This window comes from Pseudoliparis swirei, chromosome 12 (genome assembly GCF_029220125.1).
Source record: "Pseudoliparis swirei isolate HS2019 ecotype Mariana Trench chromosome 12, NWPU_hadal_v1, whole genome shotgun sequence".
Lineage (NCBI taxonomy): Eukaryota > Metazoa > Chordata > Actinopteri > Perciformes > Liparidae > Pseudoliparis > Pseudoliparis swirei.
In genome coordinates, this window is record NC_079399.1 from 6,595,708 (window position 1) to 6,619,683 (window position 23,976).

Below are 23,976 nucleotides of genomic sequence, written 5' to 3' on the forward strand. Positions count from 1 at the left end.
CTTTCTCTCTCTCACACACACACACACACACACACACACACACACACACACACAGCGCGTTTGAGGGTTAAGGAGTACAGCTGGGAGCTGCTGCCTGACCCCCCCCTCTTTTGTCACTCTCAGTAATCAATCTGTCAGTATGGTAATTAACCCACCGAGTTAAGTAAGCATGACTACTGAACTGCCCTACTCCATCTAGCATTCCTCTCCTCCTCCCTCAGTCTCTCGCTCCTACTCCCCCTCACTCGGTGGCGGGCAGAGGTCGCTCATTTGCTAAATGCGAGGGCCCCGTGATGCCTTCAAGTGCGAGCGTAAAAGCAAGGCCTCTTGTTTTACACGATCAGAGGAGCAGAAAGGAAGACTTGGATGCATGCTCTTGAGCTAGCCTCCTATAATGATATTACATTGTTACAGATTGTATATTACTTTAAAACTGAAACTTGATCTTAATGGTCGTACACATAAAAGGTACATACAGGAAATGAAATCTTTCTTAGCATGTCAGGAGCAGTGGGCGCTTCAGTGAAGGACCCTTCGACACGCATGGCGGGCGGAGCGGGGAATCAAACCTCCAGACCTGTTGTTAAAGGACGACCCGGTCTACCCGCTGAGCCACGGCCGCCCCTCAGGAAGTACAAGAACGCTCACGAAGGACAAAGAGCATAACAAAACCGAATCATTACTCTCTATCTGCTCCGCGGTCGGGGAGGGAACATCACAACTCATCATCATCGCCGGGGAAACCGAACACTTCAGAAAAACACATTTCTCAAGTCAGAAACGATAAAAGTGATACGTGAGAGTTTGGTCTTTTCAGGGCACGGATCACAAATCTGTGACAGAGCGTGACATTAATATATATTCTTGTGACAGATGGTTCCAAAGAAGGTTCACATCCCGAGCAGGGAGTTAAATCACTTTTACTGTGAAAGACGGGATACCAAAAAAAAAAAAAAAACGAAGGCTCAAACCTTGAAGGCTGCAGGCTTCTTCCAGGATTCACTTTAAATCCCCGGACCAGGTTGGCAGCGCCGGCCGGGGAGCGTTTAATAAGAAGCAGTCTTTCTCAAGCGCTCCTGGCGAGTTGTCCTTGAACGAGGAGTTTTTACTCGTTCCTACAGCACAGCTGTTCACTCACAGCTGCCGCACAGCGCACTAGAAAGTAGAAATAACCCGCGTGGACGCGGAGCAGTCGATTGGTAATAAAAGAGCATCGGTTCAACTTCCCTGGAAGAGCGGACGTAAGAGAACTCACACGCTCGGCCGACAGATCGGCCGTCCTCTCGATTGTTCTTGGGCCGCGTACTCGTGGGTCCTTATACCAACACAAGGGTCTCTGCACTAAATGAAAATGACGTTTCAGCTGTGTGACATCATCTATTGCCAAATCGCTCAATCTTATTCCCAGTCGGGATATTTCTGTCCCATATGCTGGTGTTTAACAGCTACACTAATGGCCCAGATGGCGTTGCCTGGATGATGGGACTACTTTGGAACGGCCTTGAATACATTGAAAACTATTCAAATAGTTGGAGGGAAGAAACGATCACGGACCCTGGAGAAATAGTCACAAGGACTTTGGTGATCCTCTGATAGTTTCTCTATGAAATATCTGCATAACTATTGGATGGATTTCCATTAACCCTCCTGTTGCCTTCACATTTGCTCACATATTTTACCCTTGGGGTCAATTTGACCCCAGCAATTAAAACCTCCAGAAAATTATTAGAATTAATATTGTTTCCCAAGTTTAAGTGTGAGGTACTTTATGTTTGTTTGTTGACTACCTAAACAGCCCTTTAAATATATAAAAAAGTTGATATTTCTTATATGTTTGACACAGTGAAAAACAGCCTGGGGTCAAATTGACCCCAAAGAACACCAACGTTAAACATTGAATGGGGTCAAATTGACCCTAAAGGTAACAGGAGGGTTAAATTGTGCTACAGACATGATTACAGGGGGACTTGTAACAGCTAAATTGGCTTAGCGACACCAGTGTTTCAGAATTTAAATTGGTTTTATACTTTAATTTAAGATCAAATAACTGAAAAAAATTATAAAAATGTGCATCTAGTGCTTTAAGCTAATGTTAGCTCACAAGCTTTACTACAATTGTGGATATGGAAAACATTATCCCGGCTGAGACTCCACGTTAGCATGTTGGCGTTAGCGTGTTGGTGTTAGCATGTAGATCATCGCGCCCCTGTTCCTAAATTCAGTCTTTTCAGGTATTTACTCAGCACTTTACTTTGTTTCCCCCCTGTATATTTAGTATTGGTATTAGTATTTAGTTTTTAGTATTTAGTTTTGTGTTTTATAATTATTTTTATGAATGCTCTGATGTGCACCGCTGCTGTGATTTTTGAAATGTCCCCACTGTGGACGAATAAAGGAATATCATATCATATCATATTTCTAGGGCCTTCAAGGCAGGTCGAGGCCATTACATAGATAAAGAGAGATAGAGCTAAACGATGGGGAAGGCACTGGGCCAGACTCAAACCAGTGATGTTGGTTTCCCATGTGCAGTGTCTTGCTGTCAGAATGACCCAGTCTGGTTTTTATGAGGTGCGTATAAACACAACTTGATATTCTCCAGTTTGACGTATGTTTCAAGACTTTTCAGTCCAAATTTGTCGCCGAAGCACTCGGTCTGACTCGGTGTACCAGCTCTTTATTAATACTTGTACGCTCAAACCACAACAAAAAGGTATCAAACGCCTTCGGTTTCTATCCGAGGAGCAGCGGTGGCTGACAGCCAGTGCAACATGGTACTTGAGAAGACCGATGACAAGACTTACTGTAATTGGAAAATGGCTTTCGTTGCCAGTAGCCGAAGCCAATAGAGTATTTCTCCCTCCGGGGACCTCGTCTGTGAGTTTACCATGGAGACTGATCAAGTATCTTTCATTTGATACCGTCCCTCGTTTGATCTTTGGCCTTTGAAAGCTGCTGCCAACCATAGAGGCTTCACTTGTAGATTTAAGCAGATTCTTCAATAAAGTCCAATTAATTTCATTCATATCGCCCATTTTCACAAATTTGCCTCCCGGGGGGGCTTTACGATCCGTACTGCGCTCAACACCCCCACAATAAAAAACAACTTTAACGGAAGAAAGCTCAGGGAGAGCAACTGAGGACGGAGAGACGCTGTGTGTACGTGAGCTGTCTTCAATTTTTACTGTGTTTAGATCCATTGGCTGCTGGGAATCTACCCCCTATTCGTGTTTACAAACCATTACCTCCTGGTGGGGGGGTCTCTAGTGATCCCTCCTGACAAGTTACACTCCTCAGATCCTCAGACAATGCCATAAAAGTTAATTTGATTGAATAACCGTGAAGAAAAGTAAATCTTATCAGATTTCTACTGGAAATGAGGACATACTGGGGAGGAAAGGTTTTGGGGGCGTCAATGGAGAATTCTTTCAGCATCCGAACAGCATGCACCCACACACCCACACACCCACACATCCTGTCCATGGTGGAGTGAGTCAGACTCAGAAACAAAGTTCACTTCCACGAAGGTACAGTAACAAAGTATTACTACTTGACAAGCCTGCCGGCTCCCTTTCTGGAGGGATCACGTTCTCATGCGAGTGTGTTGATACTGTAGAATCCACACAGATACATCTGCACATTCCTCTCCCACACGAACTAGACTGCACCTGGGATGCCGTCTCACAGTAAACCAGAGATTAGTTCACATGCGAACCGACGGCCGGCGTCACTTACTCCAGATTATTGACTCGTGAGCTCCGTTTCTCTGGAGGATAACGGCTGTGTTGAGTCTCTTGGTCCCTCACAGGAGATGTTCTGGGATTCTCTGGGACTCGGATCCTGATCTACGTAAAAAAAAAGTAAAGAATGGAAGACAAAATGTGTTGTTTTGATGCAATAATAATTATAATCAGAATGTCCATCATGGTATAGGGATTTACAGTTTATAGATGTGTTTATTTCTTCCGTCTATTAGCTGTTTGTTACGTTTATTTTTGTTCATTGTAAAATATATATATTTCAATATAAATAAATAAATATAAACATATATATATATACAAATGTATATTTATATATATAAATAAATAAATATACAAATATATATGTATATATATACATATATATATATATTGACTGTTTTTAATTTTATTTGTAGTTTTGGTGGTCGTGCTTGTCTTTAGTTTACACCTTGGTTTTCAAATATAGTCCAATCAGCCATTATGATATAAATGCTCAGTTTAATCTGTTCCATTATATTCCATTTATGTTATTACAGCCAATCAGGTAAATTGTTTGTGTTTTTTTTACGTCAATTAAAACCCTCTTTTTTTGGAAAATCCTCCCGTGACTCCTCGTGTACACAAAGAGCGTGACGGTGTCCTCCAGACATACGGCTCCACCTCACTGTAACCTCACTGTTACTCCGTGATATAAATATATGAGATGTGACAAGCTACCAAATCACAAGATGAATAGTTTCTCCTCACGAGTGTTTAATAGCTGCCACAGGTGGCAGTCGTCACAGGAGACATGCGGGCAACATGGTATGTATGTAATATATGCAACATATATACACTAAAACGTTTACTGCCGGATAACATTACAAGGCTCTTAACTCAACTGTCTCTCGTAATTTAACTAATGGATTTATTTGCTGTGTAATGAGGGTAATTAGCTTTTTTTTAAAGGAAAATGAAAGAAAATTGAAAAAGATGATGTATTTTACACAAACCACACTTCCTCTGTTGGGCTCTTGTAACAATAAAAAGCAAGAGGTAGAGTTACAAGCCTCTTCTAATCCATTACATTGTATACTACCGGAGTTATCTTTGGAAACGTTTCACACTTTTCAGTTGGCCTCCTCTCAAACGACTCCACTTTCCACAGTGAGCAGAAGACGAGGGCGTCCGAGACGACCCCACCGAGGAGGCACATGGGAGTAACACTAGCGCTCTGTTTGTGTTACGGGGGCCGCCCCCCGACAGCTGTATTTGTAGATGTACTTTCACATCTTTTTGAATTTTTTCTGCTTCATATTTAAAAAACTGACACACACACAGAGCAGGAATCTGTGTGTCGATGTAACCAAACATGGTTAAACATGGAGGGTGGGAGGGGCTGAGCGGACAGGTGGCTTTGGGTGTTTTGTGAAACCGGACTTTGTCTTGGAATTTACCTCTAAGCAAAGTCGTGACGGTTCGGCGCCGTTAGAGTAAAGAAGAGGAAAATATGCACGATTCATTTTTTTAAGTATGTATAGCAAACCCCATCTGTAAACTCTCACTGATAATAATGATTGACCAACTCTCGACAAGCGAGAGAGAGAGAGAGAGCGCTTCATCCACTTTATCCAGCTTTGATCTCCTTAATGGGCTGTGCTGGCTTCGCTCCAGGTGGGATGTGTCTCCAGGGGCAACGGGGACAAGAGGAGGCTGATAAGACGGGCCAGCTCCAGGCTTCAGGAGCCGCTCAGACCAGCTGCTCACTGGGCAAAATTAACACCAAGAATAGAGAATAATTCCACCGTGTGTGCGTGGCACATTAGCAACACCAATCTACAACAAGCCAACTTCTGAAGCTAACTCAACACATTGAGGATGGATTCCAGAAAGGACTGGTAACAGGAGCCGTCTTTGTTGATCTGTCTGCCGCATATGACACTGTGAACCATCGCCTCCTCCTAAAAAAGATCTTGGAGCTGACAAAAGACCTGGCACTCACAGACCTCATTGGAGCCCTCCTGAAAGACGCGCGCTTCTTTGTTGTCCTGAATAACAAGCAGAGTCGCTGGCGACAACAACGAAATGGTCTACCTCAAGGTAGCGTGCTGGCCCCACTACTATATAACATCTACACCAACGACCAGCCAATGGACCAGAACACTGAGCGTTTCATCTATGCCGACGATCTCTGTGTAACATCCCAAGAGAACTCGTTTGAAGCAGGAGAAGCAAACCTCACCACAGCCCTAGATGAGCGACTCCTCTATTACGAGCGCAACCACCTACATGCCAACCCTGCAAAGACCCAAGTCTGCTCCTTCCATCTCAGGAACTGTGAAGCCAACCGACCACTTCACATCAAATGGTCTGGAACACCACTTGAGCACTGTACCCACCCTGTCTACCTTGGAGTAACCCTGGATCGTACTCTCACCTTTAAAGAACACATCAAAAACACAAAATCCAAAGTCGGTTCCCGAAACAACATTCTACGGAAACTGACCAACTCCAAATGGGGAGCCACAGCACACACATTCAAATCTACTGCTCTGGCCCTGTGCTATTCCTCTGCAGAATATGCATGCCCTGTTTGGGAGAGGTCAACCCATGCCCAGAAACTTGACCCAGCCTTGAACAACACCTGCCGTCTGATCACTGGCTGCTTGAAACCCACCAACACAAGCAACCTGCACCTCCTCGCTGGCATTGCACCTGCTGATATTAGACGGAAAGTTGCCAGCCGAGTCGAGAAAACAAAAGCTACTCGCGATGAACGCCATCTCCTCCATGGATGTCACCCTCCGGTCCAACAGTTAAAGTCAAGAAAAAGTTTTCTCAGCCAGGTCCAGGCCCTAACAAAGTCTCGGGAAGTAACCAGAATACAACTCTGGATGGAAAAACTTGAGAATGACCCACCTCCAACTGACATGGGAATACCCCCCACTGAAAACCTACCCCCTGGCCAAGAAGCATCATGGGCTCAATGGAAAACACTCAACTGCCTTAGAACAAGAACGGGTCGATCCAAAGATGCTCTGGTCAGATGGGGCTACAAGACTGGCCCAACCACCTGTGAATGTGGACAAGCAGACCATACAATGGAGCACTGCCTTGTCTGCCCTCTACTACCTAACCCTTGCAGCCCAAAAGACCTTGCAGTATTCAACAAAAACGCAAAGGACTGTGTAAGGAAATGTGAAACTGCCATATAACTATCACGCTTCAGTGAAACGAAAAGAAGAAGAATACCAATTATTTGTGGATGCTCCTTTTTTTTTCCGGCAGGGAGATTCATCCGGATGATGTCGGAGTCTGACAATTAAATGACCTTTTAAGACTGAAAAGCCCTGCGTAAATCTGAGAGGCCTTACACAGCTTTAGCTGATTTAGGAGATGGGGCGAGCAATGGCTAACCAGCAGGTTGGTCAGTGGGGAAGAAGCAGCTTATAAAGGGTTTTACTCTCTTAATTTTACACTTGAACTCTCTTCGCTTTCTCCTGGACCCTCCTCTCTTTCTCCACCCACTCTTTGAACTCCTCTGCCTATTTCCTGACCTCTCTCCCTCATCTGTCCGTCTCTCTTCCGCGGTCCCTCCCTCCGTCTCTCTCAGGAGTCTTGACTTTCTTTGATATTCTGCCGGATTAGCTCTGAGCTGTCTGTCTGCGTGTCTGGGTTTCTCGGACACACAGGCGTTTCCATTGAATCCTATCACTCCCTACATGAACACAGGGGAGTCCGTTCTTCCCATAAGTCCGTTTCCACATTTCATGTATGGGAAGTTTTTGAGATATTAAGCATCGGATTGTATAAAACTATTATTTACTCAACACTTATTTTCAGTCAAATGGTTCTTTAAAAAAAAAACAATTATGCAGATTACGACATTCCTTCTCGTCGAAATACCAGGATCACAGACCTGACTTGTACTACCATGACAAGTGCAGGTGTTACTAATAACATTAGCAATACCTGTCCCAGTAAGTCATGTGACCGTCACTCTGCCAATGAAAAATAAACTGCAGTTCTTCGAATGGCCACTGGAGGCTTCAACTCCATAGACTCACATGTAAAAGTGACCAAATTTACAGCAGAAATAAACATGTTTACAGCCCGGTTTGTCGAGCGGTTTTGGTTTTTACAGCTAATATTTCCTTTTACGACAACTTAACGGGGGTGAATTTTTATATAATACATCCGTTTGAATTATATTAAGGCTTAAATTCATGCATAATTAAGGCCGTGGATAGTTTGAGTGACAGGTGGGTGCCGTGACGGGACCCAATGATCCGCCTTTTTGCCCATTTTTAGAGTTTGGCTGTGTTGTCACTGCCAAGATGGAAACAGCCAGAACCAATCACGTTGAGCTTCACAACGGCTCTTCAGAAACCGATGGGTGACATCCCAGAGACAACATACAGTCTATGGAGCAGGCATGCACTCGGATCAGGAAACTGAAGGAGCTTCATGCAATTCAGCCATCATCAATTTTGTATTATGTAGAAATGGTCGGGGTTATCATGCTAAATGACAATCTTGAAAATTATGTAGACCCTGGTCGAGCAGGTGGTCCATTTAAGGCCTTACATGGGGGCACCTGCTCTACCAGGTAGCAGCAGCCCTGGTGTAAGGCCCTTTACTGACTGGTGTCCCCTCTCTCTCTCCCTCTTTCCTGTCCTGAATATCCAAAAAAGGCAAAAAGTAAAAACATTTTAACAAGAAAAAAGAAAAAGGCTGTTTAGGAAGGAATGTGTTGGCATGTCAGCGTGCGAGTAAAACGGAGGTCATAAACCAAAGCATTGGACACATTTTGACAATAGAAGAAATGTCACGGGATCAACCAAGGTCATTGCCATTCATCTCGTGGCAGAACAAAATATCCATGGCAATAGATCCAATCAGCTTAGTATTCCCAGGATTCATGTTAAACCCGGATGACTCCACACATTCCGAGAGTTACAATCCAGCAAGTATTGTGGAGAGACACAATAGGAGGGAGCCTAACTGAGGGAACGTTTTAGAAGTATTAAGTGGCAGCCATAAGAGCTTCCTTCTTTCAAAGAAGGACACACTGGACCATCCTTTACAGAATTAAAAAGGAGATAACGCTGTCCCACAATGGCCATTAATGTCAATAACATCCACCTTAGCTCAAAGACTTCGCTCATTTCCGTGAGTCCTCATGAGTTCTCCTTCACCTCTATTTGACTATTTGGCTTTAGTCGTATAGTATTTCATAAAGCATTACCATAGAACGGATGGAAAACTATTTAAAAGTCATCAAACGCAATCAAGTGTTGCAGTATCGTCCAATAGGGTTGATGCAGAAGTTGTCGAGATGCTTCATGAGACGACTGATCCTCCGGGGACACTGAATATCTGCAGAGTCAAGGCATTTCCCTCCGGACACAAAGCAGTGGACCGAGTGACGACGTTTGCCGCTGTCGCCGTCATCATCCTCCCCGAGGCCTACTGTCGTTTTATCTTCATCGCCCCTAAAAGGATATTCTGCGAGATATTGTTTGGTTTCCCACAAAGAGCAATAACAGCGCAGGACGCGACAGAGAAAGGGTTAACGGGCCGCGTGTTAAAGCTCATGGGAAACGTATGGCCGGCACGCCAGGAGGCTTTCCTCACATTGATGGAGAGGGGGATGAGAAGAGGAGGAGTGGGGGGGGGGGGGATAGGGCAAGGTTCACTGGTTCCCAAACTCCTGCAGAGCTTCAGTAGCTTTCACTGCCACCCTGAAACCCGTCTCACCCCTCCTGTCTCCCTCCTGTCTCCCTCCTGTCTCCCCTCTTTCTTCCCCTCCACTGCCCTCCAGTTTCTGTCTCAAGCGTCGGCCTCTCTTTTGTCTCGTCCCCTCCGCTAAACACTCACCTACCGGCCGTGAACACCCACCTCCTCCAGGCCTCTCGATGCTGTCATCCCCTCTGCTCCCCCCGCCCCTCACATCTTCTCCATTTCACAGCTTTTGTCGCAACATGGCCAAGATTCAAAATCATTTTTCCATATGTCTTCACGTGTGTGGCTTCTTTTGTGTGGGAGGAGGCGGCGGCGGCGGCGGGGGGTGGGTGTTGGGGGGTGGGGGGGTTTCCTTTCTTTAAATCTCTGGCTTTTTACTGTACGCAATAAATTACATTAGATCTGACGACCTAGCTTTATGACAGAATGTTAATATTGACTTTCTACAAAACCAGCAAGGTGGAAGAAAGAAAGAGAGAGAGAGAAAGAGAGAGAGAGAAAGAGAGAGAGAGAGATGTCATGTGTTCTGAGGCTTTTTGTTTGGGTGCCCTTCACCTTTACATTATTGAAACTGGCATGTGGTCAAAGTCAACATAGTTAAACATTTTCCTCCCTTCAAAAGAAGCTGACATTTGTGTATGTACTGAATGAAGAAGAAGAAGAAGAAAAAAGTCTTCCAACGATTTGAAAACTTCCCCCAACTACATTTGATCATCCATTATAGAAAACATGAAGACAAAACATATGCAGGGACCTCCAGTTGGTTATTTGAGGGAGGATAAGTCATGAGTCATCAGACCTATTATCTTAGGAACTTCCCTCCAATGCAAAAGTCTTTCATCTGTATCTGCTCCCAGAAAGCATGATTTATGTTAGGATACCTTTTGAATATGTGTTTTGACTTTAGCAATTAGGAACACATATGTGTGGCAGCGGGGTGTGTTTTGGCTTGGCTGTAGAGTGGGTGGAGGGGGGGGGGTGGTTTCGAGGGGATTCTCATGAGTGATCTGATCATCGTGAGGGTCCAGCTGATGCTGATGACAATCTGTGTACTAATGTCTTTTTTCTTTAAAGGAGCTGGACGGACTGGAGACTGAAGGCAATGAGCAATGAGCAGAGCAGCGAGCAGGCGGTCAGAGCGTTTACCAAAGCTTTTACCAAAGTCCCTCTGTGTTTGCTCCTCCTTGGTGTAGATACTGGGAGGCTCCTGGCCAGGCAGAGAGAGCAGAGAGCAGACCGAGCAGATCGTAGATAGTGTGGAGGCCCCAGCTGGCTGGCTACCCCCCTGTCCCTTCCCCCTGGGGGCGGCGGGGGGAAATGACGGGCGGGGCGGGGCGGCGTTCAGTCATTTCGAGAGGGTGGCCGGGGGTGGCGGAGGCTGGCGGGCCCGCCGGCGGGTGGCGCGCCCCCCTCCTGCCCCTGCTCACGGGGGCCAGGGTGCGCGGCAAGATTCTGGTGCGGGTCGGCGGCGGGGCTACGCTGGTCACGGGGCTGCGCTGGTCACGGCGGTTCCGACGGCGATGACGACACATATGCCATTTGGGCTGAGGGACACCGCGACGAGGTGGCTGCAGGCCGGGAGCACAAGAGGGACGCAGGCGGTGGCAGAACGGGCGATCCTGGAGCAGTTTGTTGGAGGATTGCCGGCTGAAACGTCGACGTGGGTCTGCTGCCACCGCCCAACATCGCTGGAGGCCGCCGTCACTCTGGCAGAGGATCACCTGGCGGTTGATCCCGGCGGTCAGATGGATAGCGGTGGTGCACTGGCTCCAGCCAGGCCGACGCAGCTCCTGACGTGACCCAGACCGGCCCCAGCAAACACCAGCACCCTTCCCAACCCACAGGTAGTCCCTCAAACACCAGGGCAGGAGTGTTGGAGGTGCGGGCAGCCCGGACACGTCCGGTGGGAGTGTCCACTGATGGAGGTGGGCCAGGTGATCCGGGTTGCCGGCTCTCCAATGCCCTCCCCAGGTCCGGGAGCGACGTACCGCGTACCGGTAAGAATCCAGGGGGGTATACATCAGGCAATGGTGGATTCCGGCTGTACACAGTCTATGATCCACCAGAGCCTGGTTCGACCAGGGGCATTGGTGGAGGCATTGTGGGTGAAGATAAGGTGTGTGCATGGGGACATTCACGAGTATCCCATAGTGTCAGCGGAAATTAGACACGGGGGAAAAGCATAACGTGAAGGTTGCGGTTAGCTCCCGCCTTACGCACCCCGTAATCTTGGGAACCGATTGGCCAGGGTTTGATAAATTAATGGGGAAGGCTGCGGGGGTGTGTTCACTGCAGACAGGGTCATGCGGTGTGTGCGCCGTGCTCAGCGGTGACGCGAGGTTGTCCGACACTGCAGACGGGGAGGGGGAACCGGCGGAGCCTCCGATAGAGACTTCTCCGGCTCCCGAGTTTCGCTCCATGGAAGATTTTCCACTCGAGCAGTCTCGGGACGATACTCTACGCTCAGCCTTTGACCAAGTGATACGAATTGATGGTCAGCTGGTGCACCCTGACGCAGCGCAGACATATCCGCACTTCACATTGATCAGGGACAGGCTGTACAGAGTGAGCCGTGATGCTCACACAGGACAGGAAAGCACCCAGTTGCTGGTGCCGAAGAGCCGCCGGGAAATTATTTTTCAGGCGGCTCACTATAACCCGATGGCTGGTCATATGGGGTATGATAAAACTCTGGACCGGATAATGACCAGATTTTATTGGCCGGGCAACCGGGCGGATGTGCGCCGTTGGTGTGCGTCCTGCCCGGAGTGTCAATTGGTAAACCCTCCGGCCATTCCGAGGGCGCCTTTGCGTCCTCTACCATTAATGGAGGTTCCATTCGAGCGAATCGCTATGGACCTCATCGGGCCATTTCACCGGAGTGCACGCGGATATCGCTTTGTGTAAGTCCTCGTGGATTATGCAACACGATATCTGGAGGCGGTGCCCTTGCGCAAAATTTCCGCAAAGAGTGTCGCGCAGGCGCTGTTTCAGTTCATCTCCCGAGTCGGAATCCCGAAAGAGATTCTGACTGACCAGGGCACCCAGTGCATGTCCAGAACACTGAGAGAACTTTACGGGTTACTGGGCATCAAGTCTATTCAGACCAGTGTGTACCACCCACAGACCGACGGTCTGGTGGAGCGTCTGAATAAGACTTTGAAGTCCATGATCCGTAAATTTATTAATGACGATGAACGTAATTGGGATAAATGGCTTGACTCTCTGTTGTTTGCCTCCACGGGATTTTCTCCCATTGAACTGTTGTTCGGCAGGACTCCGCGGGGCGTGCTCGACCTCATTAAAGAAAACTGGGAGGAGGGGCCGAGCACCAGTAAAAACGAGATCCAACACGTCCTGGACCTGCGAGCAAAGCTCCACACACTGGGTCAGCTGTCACGTGAGAATTTGCTGCAGGCCCAGGAGCGTCAGCAGCGGCTGTACAACAGAGGTGCCAGGCTGAGACAATTCACACCGGGAGAGAAGGTACTTGTATTGCTTCCTTCTTCCAGCTCTAAACTCCTCGCCAAGTGGCAAGGGCCCTTTGTGGTCACACGGCGAGTGGGGGATGTCGACTATGAGGTGGTGCGTTCTGACAGGGGCGGAGCAACACAGATTTACCACCTCAACCTCCTAAAAGCATGGAGGGAGGCGGAGTCTGTTTCTCTGGTGTTCTCGGTATCTGAGAGAGGAGCTGGGGCCTGAGGTCCCAAAATCCACCAATCCGGCCTCGCTCCTTTGTGAAGACCGTCTCTCCGGGACCCAGAAAACAGACATTGCCCGGTTGCAAAAGCAGTTTGCTGATGTGTTCTCTCTCCTTCCAGGACGCACAAACCTCATAGAGCACCAGATTGAGACTCCTCCGGGCGTGACGGTGCGGTCACGACCCTACAGGTTAACTGAACACAAGAGAAAGGTGGTTCAGCGGGAATTGACTGCAATGCTGGAGATGGGGGTAATAGAAGAGTCCCACAGTGCCTGGTGTAGTCCCATTGTTCTTGTGGTCAAGAAGGATGGGTCTATTCGGTTCTGCGTGGACTATCGCAGGGTGAACGAGGTGTCACGGTTCGATGCTTACCCAATGCCCCGGGTCGACGAGCTCCTGGACCGACTGGGCACTGCGCGTTTCTTTACGACACTGGATTTAACCAAGGGCTACTGGCAGATTCCTCTGTCGCCAGAGTCTAAGGAAAAAACGGCCTTCTCCACTCCGTTTGGTTTGTACCAATTCACCACGCTTCCCTTTGGGTTGTTCGGGGCCCCAGCCACCTTTCAACGCCTCATGGACCGGGTGCTGCGTCCGCACGCTGCATATGCTGCCGCCTACTTGGATGATGTGATCATACACAGCACCACCTCGGCGGAGCATGGGCAGCGGGTTGGCGCGGTGCTGGAGTCCCTGCGGCAGGCGGGGCTTATGGCCAACCCGGGGAAGTGTGCAGTTGGACGGAGGGAGGTACGGTATCTGGGGTACCACTTGGGTGCCGGGCAGGTGCGCCCTCAGGTGGACAAGACCGCCGCCATCGCAGCCTGCCCGTGGCCCAAGACTAAAAAAGAGGTGAGGCAGTTTTTGGGGCTGGCGGGCTATGACAGGCCCTTGACTGACCTGACCCGGAAAGGTGCCTCAGATCCGGTCCAGTGGACGGAGCAGTGCCAGTTGGTGTTTGAGGAGGTAAAGCAAGCTCTCTGTGGGGAACCACTCCTTCACACACCTAACTTCTCTCTCCCTTTTACTCTGCAGACTGATGCGTCGAACAGAGGGCTGGGGGCCGTTTTGTCCCAGCAGGTAGAGGGGTTTGACCGCCCCGTGCTGTACATCAGCCGCAAGCTGTCGGAGAGGGAGGGCAGGTACAGCACGGTGGAGAAGGAGTGCCTCGCCATCCGGTGGGCGGTCGACTCCCTGCGCTACTACCTCCTGGGACGCTCATTCACCCTCTGGTCGGACCACGCCCCGCTCCAATGGCTCCACCGCATGAAAGATACCAACGCCTGAATCACTCGGTGGTATCTGGCTTTACAGCCGTTTAATTTCAAGGTGATCCATAGGCCGGGGACGCAGATGGTCGTGGCCGACTTCCTCTCCCGCTCTCATGGGGGGGAGGGGGAGTAGGTTAGGCCGGATGTTGCCCCGGCCTAAGTCGGGCGGTGGAGGTATGTGGCAGCGGGGGGTGTTTAGGCTTGGCTGTAGAGTGGGTGGAGCGGGGGGGTGGTTCAGGGAACGGTGTCTGATTGTCATCAGCTGGACTGATAGGTAAATCGGTCCAGCTGATGACAATCTGTGTTTGTGTATCTGGGAGGCTTTTCTCTTTAAAGGAGCTGGACGGACTGAAGACGGGAGAGCAATGAGCAGAGACACAGTCGGCGGTCAGAGCGTTCGAATAAAGCTTTTTACCAAAATTCCCTCTGGTTGCGCATTCCTTGGTGCTTAGGGGGAAACCTACTGGTGACGGTCACAATATGCAAACTAGAAAAAAAGACAGAGTAAAAGTAACAAAAGGTACAATACTTGTAAATGTATTCTCCTTTAAGCTGCTGGAGGAGGGGAGCTAAGGCCTGGGAAAGGAAACTTATCAAATGGAGAAATCTGTCTCTTAAGTCACACACATACAAAATGCACACTTACGGACACGTGCATGCACACACACACACACACACGGGCCATGTGCTCTTGATGTTGTCAGGCATGTCGTCTGTCTACACGTACGAGTTTTGGCATGCAGCCTTCCTCCGGGTGACAAAAAGCGCAGTCTTTTGTGTGGCTATTCCCCGACTCCCTACCTGGCCCCATCAGGCCTGTTTAGGTGCAGGCAAGCAAAACCACACACACATACGCACACACACACACACACACACGGACGCTCTCCTGCAAATGTTCCCCTGACATTTGTTCCGTGCACCTCCTCCTCTCCTCGCTCACTATGTGTTAATTGTATTCTTTTCTTTTGGGGGACATTTCCGTGAGCGTTGCTGAAATCTCCCTTTAGTATGAACTCCCTGAGAGACGAAAGGAACTTGATGATTTGTTAAAGCTCCTGCCGCTGCCAGCAGTATTGAGAGAGCGCCAGCACACACTTTACTACTTCCCTAACCCTATTATTCAATTTGCAACTTTTCTTTATGCAATATCCTGTAATCCAGATACATAATAACATTACACATTTCACCAATCGCCCTCTTTACATCATGTGCAACTTCCCAAACTTTCAGATTAAAAAGTGTGATTTGGAGAAAGATATTTGTGGTGAACCCTTGGGTCCGTAGCCCTGAGCAACGCCTCTCAGGCTGCAGTCGTGCCTGCTAGCCATAACATAACTTTAACAATATTTACTTTTACAATCAACTTGATAAAACATCTTATTTGTACTAATTTGGCGATGTACTTCGACTGGCAGGAAGTGCCACCTGCCAGGCAGTACTCAGGGGAAATAACACAAAATAAATCACTTAACATCTGTTTGAAGTAAAGCACATTTGTGCAGTTTTTTTCTATATTATCTTACTATTCTGGTACTACCTCCGGTTTCAACCATAACTGAAGCAATTTATCACTGAATAACTTAACTTTAACCCCGCCTCCTCTTAATCCTTCCACTTTTTCAAGGGGAATTGTCCCTTCATGTCTGGCTCAAGGCAAATCATCATAAATGAACATTATGTGTGTTACAGTGTAAGTGTAATCGTTAAACCGGTATATTTGGGGATGACATTGTTTTTCCTCTTGGCTAACAGTGGTGATCTCGCTGTGGAATTGGCAATTTATCATTTTGGAAAGAGTAAGAGCTCCCTGTGGCGGTTAGAGTTTACTTAGTATTGAACTGCGGCCTAAAGAGCCGGCCCGGCATTTCACACCCACTCGCTCGGTTACTCTTAATGAGGTCAAGAGGAGAGCAACGTTTGTGGCTCGCCTCAGATGTTTGCCAAGATGGTACAAAACCCTGTGTTTTTGTAAGTGTGCTGCAGGTGGTAAAGTTAACATCCTCGTGTGCTGAATGACTTCAGCCGAGGGCAAACACGCATCCGTCAAACTGACCTCGCTGTTGGTTCGGTTGTGTTTGAGTTCTTCCGAAACCGCCGGTGGTTTTGCCGGGTATATATTGAGCTCTGAGAGTGAGGCCACCGGTGTTTCCGCCTACATTGTTTCCCTGGCCAAAACGTATTTTCTTTTTCCAAACAGGAAGATCTAATCACAGCAATAAGCATAGCATTTTTGTTTGTTTTTTACTTTAAGTTGGTAGAAATAGTCGAGCCGGAGAATGTTTTGGTGACTGTGTGCTTTGTGGGAGACACATATATCAGTTAGCATCAGCAAAGCAAGGTCAGATGAGGTTGTTTGACCCTGGCTCTTAATTATAAAACATCTCAAAAACTAAAACATTTCATGTGTTTGACACTCCCTTTTGTTCACGGGCCACCATTTTGATTGGTGAAGGCATGACGTGTTAACGGTCAGTGTTTTGGTTGACGGTGCTCACTGAAGGGATCCCTTCCCTTCCTCGCTTCAGGTCGTCCGCAGGTCAGCGTAGTGCGAGGTCAGAAAGTAGTCCTTGCTCCCGCTGTGTCCTCAGCCATGTGTAGAATGTGGGTCATCTTCAAAGAAGCTGAAGTATTAGGCTTTGACGCGAAGCATCAGCAACTTCCACGGTAGGGTGAACTCAAGCTTCAATTGGAAAAGTAACGTGGGAAGCTGAGGCCGAAGGGGGTGAACGGTTTATTCAGACTTCTAAACTCAAAGTTTACTTTAAAACAAGTCAGAAAGAAGCAGGTCTCAGTGTGTGTGTGTGTGTGTGTGTGTGTGTGTGTGCGTGCACTAGTGGATGTGTTTTATTATACCCAACACTGATCTTGGGTTTTGACCATGAATTCTCTTCATGTTTTTTCATTCAAGTTTACCATCATGTAGAGCCTTTTAGCAGCCTTTCCCACCACCAAAACAGATAAATGAATTTAATGGGGTCGTAAATAACGTTTTCATTGCATCAAAACACATAATGACCATGTGTGTGTGTGTTAAATTCATTCATGCAGGTGTTTAGCCTCCCTTTCCAGTCCAATCTTTATATACATAGACTATTGCTTAAGGCTGCCTCCTTCAAAGATCACTTGAGTTCCTCTATAATGAGCTACTGCGTCTATTTTGTCAATGATACAACACCACGGCTTAATAGTGAATTGTTGCAATGCCTACTGTTTGCCACTAAGTGTTAACACATTTCTCGTGGATTAATTGGTTTTTAATTCTCAATTATTCTTGCAATAATGGGTTGAGGTGTCAGCTGAATGATGAGCGTTGCGCAGCTTCGCCAATGGTTTTGAAGTGGTATCCACTGCCTGTCTCCTCAGTGGACGTGGTCGTCCGCCTCTCCTCCAACTCGTTTGGAAGTGTTGTGAAAGTCGTGTGGTTGGTTGAAAGACGATGATGACACGATAGCGTCACGAGTTAATTTTTTCTCCTGCTAACGTCGGATATTTAGACAGCTAACGGTCACATTTAGCATCACGGAAATTATTTAGCTCGGTCATTTGTCAACATTAGCTGCCAGATCTCGCGAGTGTGTCGCCGACACAGAGAAAGGCCTCGAGAAAAAAAATGGAATTTTCACTTTATTCGTCCGTCTGAAAATGACGTTTCAGCGTCAGAATGTTCAGGGTCCAATATTTACTTCGGTGTCTATGAAATAATGGGTCAAAAATCTGTCCTCGGGTTTCGTTCTCCCAATGAAGTTAAGAGACTCAGGACCTGCGGCTAGTCTACTAAAGGGGCGGGGCAGTGGTGAAAAACCAAATGATACAGAAACTTGTAAACCGAGTGTCAGTGAGCCGTCTCCTTTGTGAACGGTCCCTGGCGGAGCCGGTCTACTGTAGCCTGCCCGCTACTTAGCGGCAGAATCAAATGCAAAGGCGTTGATTTAAATCCCTCTTGTAATTGTACACCACTGAAATATTCCATTCCACTGGAGAATATGTCCCATTTACAGAAGCTTAACCCTCCTGTTACCTTCACATTTACTAACATATTTTACCCTCGGGGTCAATTTGACCCCAGCAATTAAAACCTCCAGAAAATTATTAGAATTAATATTGTTTCCCAAGTTTAAGTGTGAGGTACTTTATGTTTGTTTGTTGACTACCTAAATAGCCCTTTAAATATATAAAAAAGTTGATATTTCTTATATGTTTGACAGTGAAAAACAGTCTGGGGTCAAATTGACCCCAAAGAACACCGACATTAAACATTGAATGGGGTCAAATTGATCCGAAAGGTAACAGGAGGGTTAACCCTTGTGTTGCCTTAGGGTCATTTTGACCCGAATCAATATTACACCCTCCCCCCGCCTTAGGATTAATTTGACCCCATTCAATGTTTAATGTCGGTGTTCTTTCGGTAGTCAACAAACAAACATAAAGTGCCTCACACTTAAACTTGGAAAACAATATTAATTCTAATAATTTTCTGGAGGTTTTAATTGCTGGCGTCAAATTGAACCCAAAGGGTAAAATATGTTAGTAAATATAAAGGTAACGGGAGGGTGAAACATTGAATCGGGTCAAAATGACCCAAAGGCGGGGGGAGGGTGTAATATTGATTCGGGTCAAAATGACCCTAAGGCAACACAAGGGTTAAGATACTTTAACTTCCCCTTCATCGTGTCCCCGTGGCTGTGAGGGCCACATGGACACGTCTCGACATCTGCACATTCAAAATGTGAGACCGTGTGAACCGTGCACTTCCGACTTGCGTTAGAAGAGTCAAAACAGGACGCTTGTTTTGTGTATATATATCGACTCTGCTCCTCTGCGGCTGCACACACCATTTTACATTTTCTTATTTATTTTCCTTTATTATGGAATATGTCTGCAGACGCAAATCTCTGATAGTATGTAGACACATGTGGTGTCTGCATGTGGTGTATGATCAAGGTTTTAGTACACCCACACAAAATTGCATCAACCATCTCAGTGAACTCCTTGTAGATAGCAAACTGAAGCCTAAAATGTCCATTCTAGCATTATCGTAACTCCGATGTTAGCCTACTGAGTAAATCCTCACTGACCAAGTGACGATGCTTCCTCTCAAAAAACAGTGACCAAAAATGGACAAATGCGTTTCCCATCCTTGTTAAGTTTGAAATATGATTCATCATTACTGTGTTTTCTAAGAAAACCCCAGCTTTGGTGATACATCTCTCGCTCTCTCGGCATGAATGCCACGGTTCTTTCACCCTGTTTCCAAAGAAGTCTTTCCAGCCGGTTGGCTTTGAATAGCTGTGGGGAGAAAAGACGTTTAGCTATCAGACCCGAAACATTCAAAAAATCTCTCCTCGCAACACGTTGCAGCTTGTAACCCAGGCTCAAGGATTTCACATGCAAATTGAGTGTTTGGTAAAAAAGGGAATTTTCCCTTCCCTCCAGAGGAGGCTCCCTTGTTTATGCTGCTTTATCTTGACTTAGAAACATGCGTCACCGCGTTAGCAAGAGCCAGTTAGCATGCACTCCGAACGGTCTCCCGGGCGCCGCAGCTAGCTGATCACATGGTCTCCCGAGGTTTATGGAGCGCAGTGTCGTATCGTTAAGTCTGCGAGCGGACCACGCAGAGCAAGCGAGGGTGTCTACAGATGAAAAATAGCCTCTTGGCTAACTCTGGCACATTTACTGCAATGTTTTTATCAATGTGCACTGTCCCTTATTAAATAAACCATTTAAGGAAAGTGTCCGTGTCCCCATTAAAACTTCGCCTGGGCAAACCAGAAACGGCCAATATACACAGCAGATAAGACAGCTCACTCAGATTTACAGCCGCGAGCCTCGGGGGCCGAGAGGACGAGGGGTGAGCGAGAACATGAGTTCATATCCCGTTTAATATCTGGCAGCCAGATGGACAAACTGAGGACAATCTGCGATTTAACAAGGACACGGAGAGACAGAACCGGTGTGTTCGACCGATGGACAGCGGTGATATCGCTCGTATAGAAAACGGTGAGAGTGAAAGGCCAGAGGTGACGCAGGGCTCCCGGTGGATGGAGTGTGGAAGAGACGTAAGATGCGGGAAATGGGATAGGTAGAAATGTCAAAGGGAGATTTAAAATTAGGAAAGGGTATAGTTTAGGAGCTCTGTCAAAAGCATGTCACATTAATGTGATGCTACTGTTGCAACAATGAAAATCCAGATTCCACATCATCAATCAGTTGAGCACATCATCAGCCAAACGAATACACTCGGGGAAACCACAACTTTCTGAAATAGTTCGACTCGAGGTCATTAGCGAACTCTAGATTTACGCCGAATGTCAACGTTTCTTGTCAACACCCGAAATCAGCCTCCAAATAACCTCATCTTGATCTCTCACCTTGTTCACATAAATAACCCTCCCTCAAGGACGGGGGCCAACTTTGTCTGATCCACTCCACTTTCTCTCCACGTCTCTTTTTCACTCCCTTTGATTTACATCGAGCGTATTCAAACCCAGAGCATCCTGCTCTGGAAAAACACCGCGTCTTAATTTCTGTGAGTACGTTTTAAGTGGCGTGGGCTCATTTTGGCGTGTTCAGTGTCAGGTTTTGCCGACTCCCCAGCGTGCAGGCCCACCTAGTGGGACACTGCACCTCGTAAAGAAAGCAAGCCAGAGTTTTTCACCCCGAGTGAGTGTTGGGTTTCACGACCAGTCCGTGGATAGTCACAGCGAGAACAAGCCGTTCAAACAAAGCAAAGGCAATTTAACCACCTGAAAGAGGATACACGAACACTCATAATGCAAGGTTCCCCGGCTTTCAATCACACGTACTCTGCATGCGTTTCGTCTATCTCCCATTTCATTTCCTTTAGATAAACAACGGCCTCATGAAACATATGTCAGTGTATTTTCTTAGCTCAATCTGAACATTATTTCGGTCCAAAAGTTTTCACAGTGAGCCGGAAAGTTGCAACTTCTGCTAAACTGGATCATTTGCGTGAAACTTTACTAATTTGACAAAGGAAACCTTGTTTTAACACGCAAACTAACTCGTAAATGCAAAACATGGACACACATATATTCACACATATTTGTCTTGTTTCCACAAGTTGTCCCGGAGGACATTTGAATGATTGGCAGAAGTCATAAAATAAAAAACATGAACAAATTCTTATGTTTGTATGGGTTTTCTATATTGTCAGGTTGAGTAAATGAACAAGTGACGCATCCCAAAAGGACAAACATACCGTCGTAAATTAAATCTTCACTTTGACCTCTTTTTTCTTCTTTGAAACCGTAAAACAAGACAATATTTCTCCCTATGTGTGCTGTCGTCGGGGCATCAGAAGAGGCGTGAGGGGTGATCCTGTTTCTCGAGTTGCCTCTCTCAGCAGGCGTCTGCACCATTCAAGTGGCCTCGAGCGATCTCTTCCAGCTCCAGTGGCACGTTTCGGGAGGTGATCCTGACCTCTGACCCGAAGAGGGCCTAAACATGTCAGCTTCAAGATTGCAGTCTTTCATCATAGCACCTCACAAGGAGGTCAAAGTATATCCAAAAAGATGTGAGGGTTATGACGTGATTACTGAGGGCATCCAGGTAACGCGGGGGTGAAACACATTCATCTCGGAGATCTGTTTTTTTAATGTTGCTGACCGTTTGTTCACTGGTGGGAAGCCAGTGAGGAACACGTTGCCCTCCTGACAGCTATTGGGTGGAAATGTGTGTTTTCTTTTATGCCCATTTTATAGTGTCATAGTACTATGACTACACTATACTGTAGGGTTATGCTATGGCCAAAGTCGGACACCTGAGCAAAGTTCATTGTTGAATTTAAATGGAACAACAATATGATGTCTTTTCACTGCATATTGGACTCAAGTACCAAGTACTATCCACGACTATCCAACACTTTGGTGAATAGAAAACCAAAATGAAGTGTCAAGTCGAGTGTTGCCGACCATTCAGTGGTAATACAACACTAGTTGATGAATTAAGTGATTTAAATGACAGATTTTACCAACACTGTAAGACTTTAACAACCACTTGGTAACGTCGGGGCTACCAGATTCGTAACCCCTGGTGATTGGATGTTTCTATGTCTCATACGTTCACCTTTTTATTAAAGAAGCACAGACATTTCCTAACGCCGTTGTTTATCTTTCGTCGTGATAATTCAAGCTGCGGATGAACTCCAGCTGTGAGTCATGTAACATTGTCTCGGGAGAAAATGAATAAGACTGTAACTCAGCGGATGTAGCCCCTCCCTCTATTAATCAAGCAACTCAAGTACAAACATATATGCAAGAAATGTGATCAAATTCCTCTATTAAATAAAACAATAGCATCGTTTGTAACCTGAAAGACAAGACTGTCTTTCTAGTTTCAGTTTTAGATTGAAGCATTTGGTTCAGCCTTAAAGTTTGATCCATGTTTTATTTTTTCAATTTGAAGATTATATCATCTTCCAGGATTTGGGCCTTGTGTTTTACTCTCTTCCCAGCAATTAGTCATTACATTATCTTTATTACTCACTCAACTCAGGGGAAATCTATAATTTTGGGGGAAATGTAATTATTTTTTATTAAATTACCCAACACAATATTGGTGATGTGTCTTACGGGTAAATCGTTATTTTTCTTGAAGCCAATGATTTTACAGAAAAGAAACATGGAAGAAGTCATATTTCCTAAGTTGTACATGGTATGACTTGCAGCTGTTGTTGCTGTAAGAAGGTTTAGCTCAGCTTCATCATCTTGCCTCTCCCATCGGGTGAGTTTAATACTCACATCACAGTCAGACACGTTGTCATGGACAGCTTCTGGAAAACAAGTGTTGCTGATGGAAAAGTCTGATTCGTGGGGCAGTTACACATAAAATAACCTTCACAACCCCTAAAGTGTTACTCTGAATCTTGACTCGGAGGTTATCTAGTATGTGTGAGGGGAAAAAAACATGAACATTTTGGTGAATTTCCAGTTTACATGAAGCTCAAAAGCACTTCATTTTTCTACTGGTGGATTGAAGTAGAAACAAGGAAATATTTGCTAGTGTTTTGTTTTTGAACGACTCTCTTAAATGTCATATTCATTTTCTTTATTTAATTTTTCTTAAATATAATATCTCCTGCTCAGCTTTTTTATTGTATTGTATATATTTTGCATTTTTGTCTTACTTAATATTAATATTTGTTATACTATGTAACTTTGCAGAACAACCAAATATCCCCCTGGGGATGAATAAAGTTTCTATCCATCTATTTTATCTATCTATATAATCTATCTATCTATATAATCCATCTAATCTATTTTATCTATCTTATATCTTATCTATCTAACACACAAACGCTGAGGCAGTCAGACAGATGTCAACAATTATGTTCCTGTGCTATAAAAGCCTGCAGGCCATGTTGATGTGTTACATAAAATAGGCGTAACGCCTTTGTTTGTTTCTTATTGACGGCGTGTTTCTATTCGAGTGAAGGTTACTGTACGACATTGATTTACAAATCGTTCTCTGCTCCGGCAAACTTCCCATTGAAGCGTGTTCATGCCTACTAAGAAGG

General features: G+C 46.2%; 1 non-coding gene across 1 annotated transcript; it reads right to left on the bottom strand.

The window, feature by feature from the left end:
* Nucleotides 1-603: 603 nt before the first annotated feature.
* On the bottom strand, nucleotides 604-812 carry LOC130203097 (small nucleolar RNA U3). The gene has a single exon (XR_008833434.1). It is a non-coding gene; the product is annotated as a small nucleolar RNA U3 (small nucleolar RNA).
* Between the last annotated feature and the right edge of the window lie 23,164 nt (nucleotides 813-23,976).